We start from the raw sequence: 13,563 nt of genomic DNA on the forward strand, positions 1-13,563 counted from the left end.
TTATCAAAATATTGCTAATATTTAGATATTATTTACATTCACACGACATTGTTTGTTCTAAAAATATTTTCAATATTACAACAAGCATACTTTTTAATATTTTCATGGTACAAACAAGAAAAATTAGATTTTTTTAATTTTATAATTTGTTAATTTATATTATGTTTAATTTAAATAACTTCATTTCTGAGATGTCAAAATATCATTGGCAAGTTAATAGGAACCAATTCCCTCTCCTATCAACAATTTTTTTTATTATGGAAATATATTACTAGTACTTCCATGTTCTGATAAAGCAACATCTGCCACATTAGTCGAAAGACTATTTAGAACTGCTGTCAAAGTGTTCAGACCAGGGGGTTGTAGACGAAATGAAAAACAAACATTAAAACTACAAATGATCATCAAATGCTTACATGTACATGAACAGTTTACACATGCGTTATATGTATTTGTATATACATGTATAGTATTATTAAAAAATATTAAGATGAAATGTAATGTGTAATTTAATTAATTAGGGCCCCGACTAAAAGTCGGGTCGCCCTATAGTGATCAGTCTGTCCGTCTGTCTGTCCGTCTGTCTGTCCGTCCGTCCGTCCGTAACACTTTAACTTTGTGTCCGCTCCATATCTAGAAAACCGTTATGATTTCATACTTTATACTTTACATGTTTATTGACCACCACCAGTGTCATGATGTATGTACAACTTTCTAGGTCAAAGGTCAAGGTAAAAAAACTTTGGTTTCAGTTGACAACCCTGTGTCCTGTGGTGATGATCGTGTCCGCTCTATATCTTGAGAACCCTTATGATTTCAAAGTTTATACTTGACATCCATTTTAACCAACACCAGAGGGTGTGTCATGATGTATGTATAACTTCCTAGGTCAAAGGTCAAGGTCAAAAACTTTGGTTTCAGTTGACAACCCTGTGTCCTGTGATGAAGATCATGTCCGCTACATATCTAGATAACCGTTCTGATTTTATACTTAATACTTAACATGTTTATTAACCAACACCAGAGGGTGTGTCATGATGTATGTACAACTGCCTAGGTCAAAGGTTAAGGTCAAAAACTTTGGTTTCAGTTGACAACCCTGTGTCCTGTGGTAAAGATCGTGTCCGCTCCATATCTGGATAACCTTTATGATTTCAAAGTTTATACTTGACATCCATTTTAACCACCATCAGATGGCGTGTCATGATGTATGTACAACTTCCTAGGTCAAAGGTCAAGGTAAAAAAAACTTTGGTTTTAGTTGACAACCCTGTGTCCTGAGTTGAAGATTGTGTCCGCTCTATATCTTGGGAACCGTTTTGATTTCAAATATTATACTTGACATCCATTTTAACCAACACCAGAGGGTGTGTCATGATGTATGTACAACTTCCTAGGTCAAAGGTCTGTCTATCTGTTGGTCTGTCCATCGCTTACAATTTTGATTCACACTATATTTATTTACCCAACGTATTGACAGCGGGGCCCACAGAGATGGCTTCCATCTCAATGATATCTAGTTACTTTAGTAAAGTAATTGTAAATTAATTAATTACATTTCAAAAACAGTGTAATGTGTAATTGATGTAATTGATTATTTTTGCAATGTAATGTGTAATTTAATTAATTACATTCCAATGTAATTGATTATTTTTGCAATGTAATGTGTAATTTAATTAATTACATTCCAATGTAATTGACCCCAAGTCTGCCTAGTGTACATATTTTCACGGAGTCATATACATGTATGCTAATGCCACCTGAAGACCATTAGGCCATGGAAAATTAATTGTTGGTTTCCCCTAACATGGGAAAATTGTAAAGACCCATCACGTGCTCTTTATTGATTGATATATATGTGAAATTATAGACAGCAGCAGAGCTCCAGATAAGCTGCGTATTTGCGTGATCACGCAATACAAATAATAGAAAACCCAATGCAATTGTCCATTGAAGGGTTCAACAACCCAATTAATTCAACGGAAAACCCAATTATATGCCAAAACCATGAGTTCTCAACCCTTTTATTGGCTACCGTTTGTGTTATTTACCCTTATCTGTTTACAGTCGTCGCGTAAACTATTTTTATCTATACTATTAAACGAGAAGACCTAATTTTGGGTGTCGCTTCTCTTCCTTCCACAATAAATCAATCATCATGCATCCGTGTTCTTTAGGTAACATGCATAGTCGCATTTGTCATCCATTCTTAGGATTATTCATGATCAGATTGAGTTATTTTGGGAGAAAACCGACAAAAAGGAGTCCGGATATGATTCCGTCATCGGACTGACTTTTAGTCATAGGTAAGATTTCCGGTTTGAAAGATTCACAGATACAACCAATCGTATGATAGATAACAAAAATGAAAAATAAATAGACCAATCATAGCGTTCTCCATATCATGGTGTTTAGATCGCAAGAGCCACAACTATTATACCTCCTTATAGAGGTCAATTATTTTTCGCGTTTATCTACATGTAATCTACGATTATACTACTTTAATAATTAGAGACTCTCTGTATTCTGTCTACTGTTTTCTTTGAAATGTTTACTATTTCAGGGGTCATACCAGTTGTACATATATCAAAATAAGTAAAACATTTGACACAAGTTCAACCAATTGTATGATGGATAACAAAAATGGGGGAAAAAAAGCCATTCAGAGCGTTCTTCATATCATGGTGTTAGATCGCAAGAATCACAACTATTGGTATCATACCTCCTTAGAGGGGACAATTATTTTTTCGCGTTTACTACATCTAAACTATGATTATACTACTTTAATATATAGAGACTCTCTGTATTCTGTCCGGGACTTTCTATGTACGTATGTTAGTATAGAAAGTCGGCCCTCATTCTGTCTACAGTACTGTTTTCTTTGAAGATGTGACTATTTAAAGGGTCATACCACTTTCATATATATTGAAATAAATAAAACATGCTCAAACTACCTCGACCAAAAACTTTAACCTGAAGCGGGACAGACACGAAAGGACAGACGAACGAAAGAACGGATGTACAGACTAGAAAACATAATGCCCATAAATGGGGCATACAAATTTATTTTTGAAAGGGGAGATAGTGATTTGACAAAAATAAAAGTAAGGTAGAGATTAGAAGAATGCGTCGAGATCGGGTGTTTTTAAGCTCGGGATTTGGGGATTAATCCTAACGGGATCCGTGAATATATTTTTCGATTTACTATTTAAAGAGTCATATCACTTGCATATATATTGAAATAAATAAAACATGCTCAACTTCATCTGAAACTACCTCGACCAAAAACTTTAACCTGAAGCGGGACTGAGACATGGACGGACGAACGAACGAACGAATTGATGTACAGACTAGAAAACATAATGCCCATAAATAGGGCATACAAATTTATTGTTGAAAGGGGAGATAGTGATTTGGCAAAAATAAAAGTAAGGTAGAGATTAGAAGAATGCGTCGAGATCGGGTGTTTTTAAGATCGGGATTTGGGGATTAATCCTAACGGGATCCGTGAATATATTTTTCGATTTCGGGATATGAATTTCTTTAAATTCTGCATATTGGGATTTCATGGTTTTAAGCCCGGGATTTCGGAATAAGGACCCCTCAGACCACCCCGGCCTCAAATTAGCCCCACTAATTTATTCATGATTCATATCTCACCATTGGCATGTTAATAAGGCACTCAAAAGAGAAAAAAAAACCTGATGGATTGCCCTAGAAGCATATTTTATTAGACTAATAATGGTCTATATATAAGCAGTTACATTTATTTCATGTTGGAAACCGTGCAAATTGTTAATTTGATTTGACTTTTACCAAAAGAAGCATTGTAGCGGTCTGAGGCCAGACACACGAAAATAATTTAATTTAAAAGAAAGAACGGAAACAAATAGCAGATTTTGGAAAAAAGGAGAGGGCTTTTGATACCTTTTATATATGAAATTCAAAAAACAGTCCACAAGCTGTATTTATGCCCACGATTTCGCGGGTGTGTTCTAGTAATATTTATAATTGGAAATTTCCTGTCTTTCTAAAAATAGATCCCTGCATCAAGTAGCTGAAATGGGTCCCTGTTTGAGTTTTCCGTTGCTCAATAGGTACACGTGTTTTTGTAAATATTTCGATCTTCTCAGTGTTTATCCTATTAGCGTGTGTCATGGAGTCATTTTTTTTGCATTGCTCGGGATTTTTCATAACATACATCGAATTAAAACGAAAGTGAATGTCAGTTAAAATATTGAATAGAAGCATGTTTTCGGCTTATTTTGGAAAACTGAGGGAAAGTTATAATGATGACAAGACTCAGCCAGTGTCTTTAGGAAGCGTCCATCGAACGCACGGGCGTGTGTGCGTACCATAACGAAAACATTGCTAATAAACACGGGGTTTCATCAAAAACGAATTCAGTTGGAAAAAGTGAAAGGCCCAATCAATTAAGAAATGATAAAGCATCAGAAATCAAAAGTTCTAATAAAAGACAACTAAACCCAGATTTATGTAAATTGAATAAAAGAAAATCATTCAAGTATAATTAGAGTTTATATACAGTAACTATTTTTTATTCATTTTACGGTTAATTAATGAATACACACACCATGCACACAGTCACTGATCAGGCACTGGTCTCAGAATTTATTATATAAAGGTATAAGACGAGTGCCTGTGATTCCACATATATCCTTTTTTGTGAGAAAATACAAAACTGGCAAAAGGTTTGAAACGGGACACAAATTTAACCTACAATTGCTCCTCAGTGAATAAAACCAAATAAAACAGCTAGCAAATAACCCTAACCATAACCCTAAACCAAATAAAAGAGCTAAACAAAGACAGAAACATATTAATTTAAGATGGAAAAATTTGGGGTTGATATTGCCTAAATATTCAATATTGTGTCGATGAAAAAACCCAATACATTAAGGAGCTTGGTGGTGAAAAACCCAATTTGATATTAACCTGAGGGGTGAATCGGAATTGATAATGCAATTAAAAAACTATCGCCCAATTATATAAGAAAATGGTGGGTAAAAACCCCAATTAATGAATTCTTATCTGGAGCTCTGCAGCAGGGATGATTCCAGTTGTTTTCAAATGGGTCCCTTGACCATCAAAATTGGGAATTTTCATCCAATTGGGAATTTTTTCCGCATACAATCTATGATAAAATGATATTATTTTCCTGGAAAAACAGAAATTGTATCAAGTTTCACCTGTTCCATAATGTGTGGATATCCTATTTCATCATGAATGACTCTATCAACATGTATTTTCTAAAATGCTCAGACAGTTGGACTTTGATTTGAGAGCCAGGCAACAATTTTGAATTATTTTTTATAAACATATTATAGAACCGGTTCTGTTGGGCGATGTGCTTTTACGAGATCAACGCCCATTAAATTTATCAAAATTTACATTAAATTTATCAAAATTTACAAGTTTTACTCCCTGCCGAGGTCTGCTTTTAAACGACCCATTTTGACAAAAAGCATCTATCAGTCTATTATCGATATGCTTTTACGAGATCAAATACTCCCATAGCATTTTCTTCAATTTAATTGAAGGAAATGCTATGGGAGTATTTGATCTAGTAAAAGCATATTTCATTTGAAGGTCTGCTTTTACGAGAACAAAGTTATTGAGAATTTGAAACGTCTCAGATAACCACATATAAAGGCAGCAACCATTTGATTTTCGGGGGGGGGGGGGGCTATGATTTTTTTTCTGTACAATCTTTTTTTTTGCTATCGGCATTAACAATCTATTTTTTTAGCGACAAACCGAAAACAAATTTTTCCTTTCAATTTTAGCATTACATATAGTGGCAGCTGAGGGTGAAACAAACATTTTTTTTTTCTCAGGGTCCAAAACAATATATTTTTTTCACCAAAAACTGGAAACAAACTTTTTTTTCCAAAAAAAAACCATTGCCCCCCCCCCCCCCCCCCCCCCCCCCCAGAAAATCAAATTGTTGCTGCCTAATAACAATTATGATATTATGATAACATACCTTATCTTAGCAATCTTCCATTTACCATCATTTTTATTTCGGATCTTAAAACACTTTGAAGACAACATGGACAAATGGGGAAAATTGTAACTGCCTAAAAATCGGTGACGAAAACATTTCCGGAAAAAACGATTTTTAAATAATTGGGAATTTGTTTTCACACATTTTTTGGGGCCGCTGGACGAATTGAGGGCCGCTTAGCGGCCCTAAACTATATATTAGAATCATCCCTGAGACAGTGTAATATAAATCAGTTTAAGAAAAACCCTTCTTTGTAAAGTAATGGTAAGAAAATAATGATCATGGATGACGGACGTCAAGTGGCATATTAAATGAATAATCAGAACAAAAACATCAAATGTAAATAAAATATGAAAATTAACCCTGCTTTGTACTATAGACGGACACACAGAAACCGATTTCTAACGTGTAATACGTTAGTTTTAAAAGAGGGATGAAATATACCAGAGCCGGGGACTATTTTAATAGTTTATAATTCAATGGTTTGTTTTTTTTCACACCCGGGTTTCACAATTTTGACAAAGACAAAAGAAAAGCTAACTATCTCACACAGATTCTGGATCACTAAAAATAAGAAGATGCGATATAAGTGGTATCTAGACAACTATCCAACAAAGTCACAGAGTAAAAATACATTTGTCTGCCACACCTTCACACTGCCTTTGAAAAATTAGCGGGGAAATATCACCTTTCGTTTGAAACGTCTTTTAAATTTTTGGCGCAATTTGTGAGGCCTACGGAAGGGATTGAGTAAAGAATATTATATTACTCGATTTTTCTGAAAAACGAGTATGGTGAAAAATATTTTTCAAAATGTTATGATGTTCCATTTTTTCAAAGATTTACATATCTTACTTTGGTCAAATCCGGTAGAGCTCAAGATAAGCTTCGTATTTGCGTGATCACTCAATACAAATAATTAAAATCCCAATGCAATTGTCCATTGCAGTGTTCTAAAACCCAATTAATTCAAAGGAAAACCCAATTATATGCCAAAACATGAGTTCTTAACGCTTGGATTCGCCATCGTTTGCGTTATTTACCCTAATCTGATCACAATCGTCATGTAAATCTATTTTCATAGTATTTATAATTGAAGTGTCCTTTCATCCTAAAAATAAAGCCCTGCATCAGGTAGCGGAAATGGGTCCCTGTTGGAATTTTTGTTGCTCAAAAGGTACACAAGTGTTTATGAAAACATTTCGATCTTCTCGGTGTTTATCCAATTAGCGTTTGTCGTGTCATATTTTTTTCAAATCGCTCAGGATTTATTATAACATGCAATGAATTAAAACGAAAGTAAACATGGTAAATGTCTTGTAAAAATATTGAATAGACATGATAGAAGCATGTTTTCAGCTTTTTTGGTAGCTGAGGGAAAGTTATGATGAAAACAAGACTCAGCTAGTGTTTAGGAAGGGTCAATCATTAGGGACAACTTAACCGAGATTTAGGTTGATTAAATTAAACAAAAACATTCAAGTATAATTTTAGTTCATATAATTTTTTTCATTTTAGTTGATGAGTGAATACACATATCCGTTTTTTACGTCAATGCAGCTTGACACTTTCTTTGTTTTGGTTTAATTGTTTGGTATGCTTAAGCTTAAGGTAGTTGTCTAATTGGCGAGTGCAGTATGACATTGCCATTTATTTATTTGATGTTGAAGAATTATTTGTAAATGTTAGTTGAATGTGGTCTCCGTCATTAAAACATATATAAACCCTATAAACCTGGACAGTGTAACGTGAACGCTGCCATTTTGTTTATTTACGTCTGTGACGTCATTTTCATGGGAGATAACCCAATTACAAATCAACAATCTCATAAGGTTATTCGCCGGTGAATAATAGGGTTATTCACCGCTGGTGAAAATATTAAGGGTTATTCGTCCTTCCATGCAATTGAATGAAAAACAACTGAATTATTCGACTCCAATCTTAATTGACAAGTAATGTCAGTTTTTCTACTGAAGGTTGGTGGTTCTCTCAAGGTACCGACTGCCACCAAATAGCATAATTGTGATGAAAGTGGCATTTAACATTAATAAATCAATCAATCAACTGGCTTTTTTCAAAACTTATACTTGTACCGTTTTTAGCTCACCTGACCTGAAAGGTCAAGTGAGCTTTTCTCATCACTTGGTGTCCGTCGTCCGTCGTCCTGCGTCGGTCGTCCGTCGTTTGTCGTCCGTAAACTTAGAATTTTCAGATGAATCGGACAACCCGTTGTTAGGTTGCTGCCCCTGAATTTGTTATTTTAGGGAAATTTTGCAGTTTTTGGTTATTATCTTGAATACTATTATAGATAGAGATAAACTGTAAACAGCAATAATGTTCAGCAAAGTAAGACCTACAAATAAGTCAACATTACCAAAATTGTCAGTCAACCCCTTAAGGAGTTATTGCCCTTTATAGTCAATTTTTAACAAATTTTCGTCAGTTTTTGCAACTTGTACAAAAATCTTCTGCTCTAAAACTACATGGCCAATTTAAACCAAACTTGGCGATAATTATCATTGTGGTATATTGTTTGAAAAATGTGTCTGATGACACCGCCTACCAAACAAAATGGCCGACATGGCTAAAATTAGAACATAGTGGTAAAATGCAGTTTTTGATTTATATCTTTAAAACTAAGACATTTAGGGCAAATCTTTCAAGATTTAAATGTCCATCAGAATAAGATCTATCCCCTCGCAAATTTTCAGATGAATCTGACAACTCGTTATTGGGTTGCTGCCCTAAAATTGGTAATTTTAAGGAAATTTTGCAGTTTTTGGTTATTATCTTGAATACTATTATAGATAGAGATAAACTGTAAACAGCAATTTTGTTCAGCAAAGTAGGAGCTACAAATAAGTCAACATGATAAAAATTGTAAGAGTACCCCTTAAGGAGTTATTGCCATTTATAGTCAATTTTGAACAAATTTTTGTCATTTTTGTAACTTGTACAAAAATCTTCTTTTCTAAAACTATGGGCCATATTAAACTAAACGTGGCCACAATCATCACTATGGTATCCATTTAAAAAAAAGTGTCTAATGACCCCACCTACTAACCAAGATGACCGACATCCATAAATACAGTAACAGGTGAGCGACAGGCTCTTGAGAGCCTCTAGTTTAGCTCACCTGGCCCGAAGGGCCAAGTGAGCTTTTCCCATCACTTTTCGTCCATCGTCGTTAACTTTTACAAAAATCTTCTCCTCTGAAACTACTGGGTCTTATTCAACCAAGCTTGGCCACAATCATCAAAGGGGTATCTAGTTCAAAAAATATGTCCAGTGAACTGGCTTACCAACCAAGATGGCCGCCATGGCTCAAAATAGAACATAGGGGTAAAATGCAGTTTTTGGCTCAACTCAAAAACCAAAGCATTTAGAGAAAATCTGACGAAGGGTCAAATTGTTGATCAGGTCAATATGAATCAGACAACCAGTTGTTGGGTTGCTGCCCCTGAATTGGTAATTTTAAGGAAATTTTGCTGTTTTTGGTTATTATCTTAAAATATTATTATACATGTTATAGATAGAGATAAACTGTAAACAGCAATAATGTTCAGCAAAGTAAGATTTACAAATAAGTCAACGCGAACGAAATGGGTCAGTTGACCCCTTTAGAAGTTATTGCCCTTAATAGTCAATTTTTAACCATTTTTCGTAAATCCTAGTTATCGTTTACAAAAATCTTCTTCTCTGAAATTACTGAGCCAAACTAAAATTAATCCAAACTTGGCCACAATCATCTTTGGGATATCTAGTTTAAAAAATGTGTCTGGTGACCTGGCCACCAAATCAAGATGGACGTCACGGCTAAAAATAGAACATAGGGGTAAAATGCAGTTAACTTATAAGCTTATAACTAAAAAACCAAAGCATTTAGAGCAAATCTGACAATGGGTAAAATTGTTTATCAGGTCAAGCTCTATCTGCCCTGAAAATTTTCAGATGAATAGGACAACTCGTTGTTGGGTTGCTGGCCCTGAATTGGTAATTTTAAGGAAATTTTGCTGTTTTTGGTTATTATCTTGAATATTATCATAGATAGAGATAAACTGTAAACAGCAATAATGCTCAGAAAAGTAAGATTTACAAATAAGTCAACATGACCAAAATGGTCAATTGACCCCCTAAGGAGTTATTGTCCTTTATAGTCAATTTTAAACAATTTTCATAAAATTTGTAAATTTTTATTAACATTTTCCACTGAAACTACTGGGCCAAGTTCATTATAGATAGGGATAATTGTAAGCAGCAAGACTGTTTAGTAAAGTAAGATGTACAAACACATCACCATCACCAAAACACAATTTTGTCATGAATCCATAAGCTTCCTTAATATTTACATAGACCAAGGTGAGCGACACAGGCTCTTTAGCATTTGTTAGAGCCTCTTGTTATTGGGAAAATATGCGTCACTTTTATAAAATTGGGAAATTTATAATAATCCATGAATTAAACTAAAACTTCAATTTTCAGACCCCATTTTAAGAGTAAAACCCTGCTTTGAAATAAGACCATTTATTGTCAGTGATAATGCATATAGACCCTCAAATCTTCACATATAGTCATTTTAAGCATAAAAATGTATAAATGAGTGTTTTTCAGGTTGTATTCATGCACAACTACTACTGAGACTGCACTGTTTGGGAAAAATGTTGTCTTTTTGGGAATTATTTTAAGCCATTTTTTTTCAAATTGGGATTCTTCTCCAGGGGAAAAAGCCTTTATTCTCCAGTAAATTAAGGCAAACAATATCATTGTCAATTATACAGTGTCATTATTATTTCTAATTGAAATCAAAACATTTATATTTCCAGACATGCCAGATTGAACATATACTGTTTAAATTTATTGGATCCTTGTCCAGTCAATTAGATAATTGTCCAGTCAATGTGAACCTTATGCAGTCTAATTGCTATTTAAGGTAAGTGTACATTAATATATGTGAACTATATGTAGGACTATTTACTACTGAAATTAATTTGAAATGTAAGAGTGTCTCAACTCTAAAAGGATAATCAACATATAGTTTTTTTATTCAAAATACTGTAACATTAAACAAGACACAAAAAAGCCGAAAGAATAATTACAAAATCATATTCCTACCAATATAGATTGGTTTAACATTAGCATTGAACTTGTGCTAACTGAAAAAAAATGTGAAATATATGTCAATGCCAGAGACAGTAACAAATCAATGAAACATGTCAAAATGGTCCTATATGTCAATGAGACAGTAACCAATCAAAGAAACATGTCAAAATGGTCCCATGTGTCATTAAGACAGTAAACAATCAATGAAACATGTCAAAATGGTCCCATATGTCATTAAGACAGTAAACAATCAATGAAACATGTCAAAATGGTCCCATATGTCATTAAGACAGTAAACAATCAATGAAACATGTCAACATGGTCCCATATGTCATGAGACAGTAACCAACCAAAGAAACATGTCAAAATGGTCCCATATGTCAATGCGACAGTAACCAATCAATGAAACATGTCAAAATGGTCCCATATGTCAATTAGATAGTAACCAATCAATGAAACATGTCAACATGGTCCCATATGTCATGAGACAGTAACCAATCAATGAAACATGTCAACATGGTCCCATATGTCATGAGACAGTAACCAACCAAAGAAACATGTCAAAATGGTCCCATATGTCAATGCGACAGTAACCAATCAATGAAACATGTCAAAATGGTCCCATATGTCAATTAGACAGTAATCAATCAATGAAATATGTCAAAATAGTCTCATATGTCAATCAGACAGTAATCAATCAATGAAACATGTCAAAATAGTCGCATATGTTATTGAGACAGTAACCCAATCAATGAAACATGTTAAAATGATCCCCTATGTTATTGAGACAGTAACCAATCAATGAACTATGTCAAAATAGTCTCATATGTTATTGAGACAGTAACCCAATCAATGAAACATGTTAAAATGGTCCCCTATGTTATTGAGACAGTAACCAATCAATGAACTATGTCAAAATGGTCCCATATGTCAATGAGACAGTAACCCAATCAATGAAACATGTTAAAATGGTCCCCTATGTTATTGAGACAGTAACCAATCAATGAACTATGTCAAAATAGTCTCATATGTTATTGAGACAGTAACCCAATCAATGAAACATGTTAAAATGGTCCCCTATGTTATTGAGACAGTAACCAATCAATGAACTATGTCAAAATGGTCCCATATGTCAATGAGACAGTAACCCAATCAATGAAACATGTCAAAATGGTCTCCTATGTTATTGAGACAGTAACCCAATCAATGAAACATGTCGAAATGGTCCCCTATGTTATTGAGACAATAACCCAATCAATGAAACATGTCAAAATGGTCTCCTATGTTATTGAGACAGTAACCCAATCAATGAAACATGTTAAAATGGTTCCATATGTCAATGAGACAGTAACCAATCAATGAAACATGTCAAAATGGTCTCATATGTTATTGAGACAGTAACCCAATCAATGAAACATGTTAAAATGGTTCCATATGTCAATGAGACAGTAACCAATCAATGAACTATGTCAAAATGGTCCCATATGTCAATGAGACAGTAACCCAATCAATGAAACATGTCAAAATGGTCTCCTATGTTATTGAGACAGTAACCCAATCAATGAAACATGTCAAAATGGTCCCCTATGTTATTGAGACAGTAACCCAATCAATGAAACATGTCAAAATAGTCTCCTATGTTATTGAGACAGTAACCCAATCAATGAAACATGTTAAAATGGTTCCATATGTCAATGAGACAGTAACCAATCAATGAAACATGTCAAAATGGTCTCCTATGTTATTGAGACAGTAACCCAATCAATGAAACATGTTAAAATGGTTCCATATGTCAATGAGACAGTAACCAATCAATGAACTATGTCAAAATGGTCCCATATGTCAATGAGACAGTAACCCAATCAATGAAACATGTCAAAATGGTCTCCTATGTTATTGAGACAGTAACCCAATCAATGAAACATGTCAAAATGGTCCCCTATGTTATTGAGACAGTAACCCAATCAATGAAACATGTCAAAATAGTCTCCTATGTTATTGAGACAGTAACCCAATCAATGAAACATGTCAAAATGGTCCCATATGTCAATGCGACAGTAACCAATCAATGAATCGTGTCAAAATGGTCTTCAACAACAGACAATATAACATGTTATATAAATTTTCATATGACATGGAAGGAAAGACAAATTCAAAATAATTATTTCAATCTGAAAATAGAAACATTTATGTTTTCAGTTAGAACATATCTTATTGATATATAATAATATACAGATATATAAACAATAAACAAAAAACAAAAAAAAATATATACAGATGAAGTATTATTAAGTGATAAATATATTGTACGTATATCAGACTGGACAGTAAAACAAAAGAATTTAGAAATCATATTTTGCTGCTTCTCCAAAATGAGGTAAATTAATACAACACATCAAAAAATGATACTATGAAATCTTGAGAAGTCTTTTTTT

Source organism: Mytilus trossulus, chromosome 11, assembly GCF_036588685.1.
Source record: "Mytilus trossulus isolate FHL-02 chromosome 11, PNRI_Mtr1.1.1.hap1, whole genome shotgun sequence".
Classification (NCBI taxonomy): Eukaryota; Metazoa; Mollusca; class Bivalvia; order Mytilida; family Mytilidae; genus Mytilus; species Mytilus trossulus.